Source organism: Coregonus clupeaformis, chromosome 9 (assembly GCF_020615455.1).
Source record: "Coregonus clupeaformis isolate EN_2021a chromosome 9, ASM2061545v1, whole genome shotgun sequence".
NCBI lineage: Eukaryota > Metazoa > Chordata > Actinopteri > Salmoniformes > Salmonidae > Coregonus > Coregonus clupeaformis.
Window position 1 is genome coordinate 55,542,876 of NC_059200.1, and position 5,465 is coordinate 55,548,340.

Below are 5,465 nucleotides of genomic sequence, written 5' to 3' on the forward strand. Positions count from 1 at the left end.
TGCATTTGCTTTGTCAGTTATTTATCCTGTTGTACTCATCAGTGTTTCTCATCAGTGCTAAGTTGGTATGTGGTCTGTCTGTTCCAGAATGCAAGATCATTGAGTTGGCCAGATGACCCTGAAATGAATTCAAATTTTTGAGCAATATAATTGTGTGAAATGTGCATGGTATGGGTTACTTGACAACCACAACCAATATTCAAGTTCAGCTTTCTAAATGAACCAGATCGATATTATTCTGTTTTTTTGGAACACCCCAGTGGTCCTGCAGGGGGATTCATTACATTGTGTGACTGAATGGATTGCATGCTTGTCTTGTTAGCCCATATACAGTGGGGAGAACAAGTATTTGATACACTGCCGATTTTGCAGGTTTTCCTACTTACAAAGCATGTAGAGGTCTGTAATTTTTATCAAAGGTACACTTCAACTGTGAGAGATGGAATCTAAAACAAAAATCCAGAAAATCACATTGTATGATTTTTAAGTAATTCATTTGCATTTTATTGCATGACATAAGTATTTGATACATCAGAAAAGCAGAACTTAATATTTGGTACAGAAACCTTTGTTTGCAATTACAGAGATCAAACGTTTCCTGTAGGACCTGACCAGGTTTGCACACACTGCAGCAGGGATTTTGTCCCACTCCTCCATACAGACCTTCTCCAGATCCTTCAGGTTTCGGGGCTGTCGCTGGGCAATATGGACTTTCAGCTCCCTCCAAAGATGTTCTATTGGGTTCAGGTCTGAAGACTGGCTAGGCCACTCCAGGACCTTGAGATGCTTCTTACGGAGCCACTCCTTAGTTGCCCTGGCTGTGTGTTTCGGGTCGTTGTCATGCTGGAAGACCCAGCCACTACCCATCTTCAATGCTCTTACTGAGGGAAGGAGGTTGTTGGCCAAGATCTCGTGATACATGGCCCCATCCATCCTCCCCTCAATACGGTGCAGTCGTCCTGTCCCCTTTGCAGAAAAGCATCCCCAAAGAATGATGTTTCCACCTCCATGCTTCACGGTTGGGATGGTGTTCTTGGGGTTGTACTCATCCTTCTTCTTCCTCCAAACATGGCGAGTGGAATTTAGACCAAAAAGCTATATTTTTGTCTCATCAGACCACATGACCTTCTCCCATTCCTCCTCTGGATCATCCAGATGGTCATTGGCAAACTTCAGACGGGCCTGGACATGCGCTGGCTTGAGCAGGGGGACCTTGATTGTGTTGTAGGATTTTATTCCATGACGGCGTAGTGTGTTACTAATGGTTTTCTTTGAGACTGTGGTCCCAGCTCTCTTCAGGTCATTGACCAGGTCCTGCCGTGTAGTTCTTGGCTGATCCCTCACCTTCCTCATGATCATTGATGCCCCACGAGGTGAGATCTTGCATGGAGCCCCAGACCGAGGGTGATTGACCGTCATCTTGAACTTCTTCCATTTTCTAATAATTGCGCCAACAGTTGTTGCCTTCTCACCAAGCTGCTTGCCTATTGTCCTGTAGCCCATCCCAGCCTTGTGCAGGTCTACAATTTTATCCCTGATGTCCTTACACAGCTCTCTGGTCTTGGCCATTGTGGAGAGGTTGGAGTCTGTTTGATTGAGTGTGTGGACAGGTGTCTTATACAGGTAACGAGTTCAAACTGGTGCAGTTAATACAGGTAATGAGTGGAGAACAGGAGGTCTTCTTAAAGAAAAACCAACAGGTCTGTGAGAGCCGGAATTCTTACTGGTTGGTAGGTGATCAAATACTTATGTCATGTAATAAAATGCAAATGAATTACTTAAAAACCATACAATGTGATTTTCTGGATTTTTGTTAGATTCTGTCTCTCACAGTTGAAGTGTACCTATGATAAAAAATTACAGACCTCTACATGCTTTATAAGTAGGAAAACCTGCAAAATCGGCAGTTTATCAAATACTTGTTCTCCCCACTGTATTTAGTTTTCATAGGAGTTCTCGGATTGTCTCTAGGACTAGGCAAATGTATACCGTGCGTTCGGAACGCATTCAGACCCCTTGACTTTTTCTCTGCACTTCTTCATTTTGTTATGTTACAGCCTTTTTCTACAATGGGTTAAATTGTTTTTTTCCCTCATCAATCTACACACAATACCCCATAATGACAAAGCAAAAACAGGTTTTTAGAAATTTCTGCAAATGTATTAAAAATAAACTGAAATCACATTTACATAAGTATTCAGACCCTTTACTCAGTACTTTGTGGAAGGACCTTTGGCAGTGATTACATCCTCAAGTCTTCTTGGGTATGACGCTACAAGCTTGCCACACCTGTATTTGGGGAGTTTCTCCCATTCTTCTCTGCAGATCCTCTCAAGCTCTGTCAGGTTGGATGGGGAGTGTCACTGCACAGCTATTTTCAGGTCTCCAGAGAGGTTCGATCAGGTTCAAGTCCGGGCTCTGGCTGGGCCATTCAAAGACATTCAGATGCTTGTCCCGAAGCCACTCCTGCGTTGTCTTGGCTGTGTGCTTAGGGTTCTTGTCCTGTTGGAAGGTGAACTTTCACCCCAGTCTGAGATCCTGAGCACTCTGGAGCAGGTTTTCATGAAGGATCTCTCTGCACTTTGCTCCATTCATCTTTCCCTCAATCCTGATTAGTCTCCCAGTCCCTGCTTCTGAAAAACATCCCCACAGCATGATGCTGCCACCATGTTTTCACTGTAGGGATGGTGCCATGTTTCCTCCAGACTTGATGCTTGTCACTCAGACCAAAGAGTTCAATCTTGGTTTCATCATAACAGAGAATCTTGTTTCTCATGGTCTGAGAGTCCTTTAGGTGCCTTTTGGCAAACTCCAAGCGGGCTGTCATGTGCCTTTTACTGAGGAGTGGCTTCCGTCTGGCCACTACCATAAAGGCCTGATTGGTTGAGTGCTGCAGAGATGGTTGTTCTTCTGGAAGGTTCTCCCATCTCCACAGAGGAACTCTGGAGCTCTGTCAGGGTGACCATTGGGTTCTTGGTCACCTCCCTGAACAAGGCCCTTCTCCCCTGATTTCTCAGTTTGGCCGGGCGGCCAGCTCTAGGAAGAGTCTTGGTGGTTCCAAACTTCTTCCATTTAAGAATGATGGAGGCCACTGTGTTCATGGGGACCTTCAATGCTTCAGAAATGTTTTGGTACCCTTCCCCAGATCTGTGCCTCGACACAATCCTCTCTCGGAGCTCTACGGACAATTCCTTCGACCTCATGGCTTGGTTTTTGCTCTGACATGCACTGTCAGGTGTGTGCCTTTCCAAATCATGTCCAATCAATTGAATTTATCACAGCTGGACTCCTATCAAGTTGTAGAAACATCTCAAGGATCACCAATGGAAACAGGATGCACCTGAGCTCAATTTCGAGTCTCATAGCAAAGGGTCTGAATACTTATGTAAATAAGGTGTTTCTGTATTTTGCTAAAATTTCTAAAAACCTGTTTTCCCTTTGTCTTTATGGGGTATTGTGTGTAGATTGATGAGGAAAACATTTCATTTAATCCATTTTAGAATAAGGCTGTAACATTACAAAATGTGGAAAAAGTCAAGGGGTCTGAATACTTTGCCAATGCACAGTATACTGTGAGCAACTTTATCATGCAAACGGTTCAAGTTGTCTGCTGCTCAAACATAATTAAACGTTGTTTTAACATAAACAATGTAAGCTTTTCTACATTGGATTCTGCTCTATGTAACTCTGGATGTCTTTGATTTAATAAAAACGTCTGACTGCTTATTGGAGAAACAACTTTGGATATCTGCAGTTGATCGGAGTTAGAGTTGAGCACAGCACAAAGTACCACTTAATCAAATTTTGTGTAGATTTAACATGTATTGTTGAGGTTTGGAAAATGCATTATGCTTGTCCAGTCCCGTTTTAGGTGTAGAATGTTACAGCTTGACATTTCCTGTCAGAGGATAAACTAATGTATTACATAATGACTGGGTTGTTATACCAGTATTTACCACCAGATAGAGTACAAATACTGTCCAATCTTGGGTGCCTTCCATCCAGTGGTGCAGCTTGACTCAGCAATCCTATACTTCTGGCATTTAGATTTTAAGAAATATAGATCACTTTTTGTTTAAATGCACCCACAAAAGATAGAGATGGATCCAAGGTAGAAGATAACTCAAAGTCTTGAACTCAAGTGTCATATTGATAAACCAACCAATTTTTGTACAAAGTATACATTGTTTTACTGGACTAGTTACTGTGGGAGTCATCAAGTGAATAATCCCATGTAATCTAAATCAAGGATTTTCTTTCATGTTTTTCAGATATGCTATTCTAACAAGAAGTAACAAATCCTCACCCTCAACTTTTTTACACTTGGGAATGACATCAAACAGCCTCTTGTTATTCTCACACACTGTTTCTGTTGTAATTTCATCGCTTTTCCTTATGTTATTAAACACAACCAACCTAAACCAATGTATGCTTCTCTGGCTCAGTGTAGGTGGCCATTCCTCTAATTTCTCCCCCCTCTGGTATCCATCTATTTCTCTCACCAGGATTGGCCTCCCAACCGTGACCGCCCACCCCCCACTGGCGCACCAATTGTTGGCAGGGCAATTGTGTGTACGGGAGGCTCGTAAAGGGCACTGCCTGGGTTCCTCTGCCCTGTGACGGATAGCTGGGAGACCGCAGGGCTATTTACATGAGAAGAGCCGGAGGAGAGGGCGATGAATAGAGCGACTTTCAATCTGCTTGTCTCTGAGGACTTTCTCTCCTAACCACCAACCCCCCATCACCAACCCTTTCTTTGTGCAACACTCTGTTTCTTTGCCTCCCTCTCTTTCTTCCCTCTTTCTTCTCCTCAACCTCTTCACTTCATTTTCCTTTGCCTCATTGCCTCAAATCTGTCATTGCCGATCTCCGTTTTTTCTTATGTATATAATGCTTGAGGCTTTCAAACCTACCCGCTATGTCCTGTCTGTCTTTTATTTGTCCACTTTAACGCTGAACTGATTGTCACCATCACAACACCAGGAGACATAAATGTGTTTCCTCTATTTCCCCTATCTTCTGCTCACAATAAGAATGACCCTGGCGCAATAGGAGACACACACTCACTCCATAAGTACAAATAAAGTCAAATAAATTGGATAATGGCTGTACTATCTTGGTCATTGGAATCAGTCCAAATACGTTGCATAATGGCGGTATTACTGTGGCCATAGGAACGATTCCAAATATATTGGATAATGTGTATATTATTGTGGACTTTTAGACAAGTTCAAATCAACAGATTGACCTCTCAACCAACCAAATCTCCCTGAAACAGAGGGGGACTGGGATTACTGTGCACATTGTGGTCTATTTTTAGCTATTGTAATCAACCTATTTGCTGATATCACTCTATCATTCTGCTTGTATCACTCTACTCAGTTCTTGAATAGGTGCCAGTTATTACTCATTTTGGGTGCCGGCCCAGTAGTCTTATTATTTAGGTGTCGGTACTCATCATATTG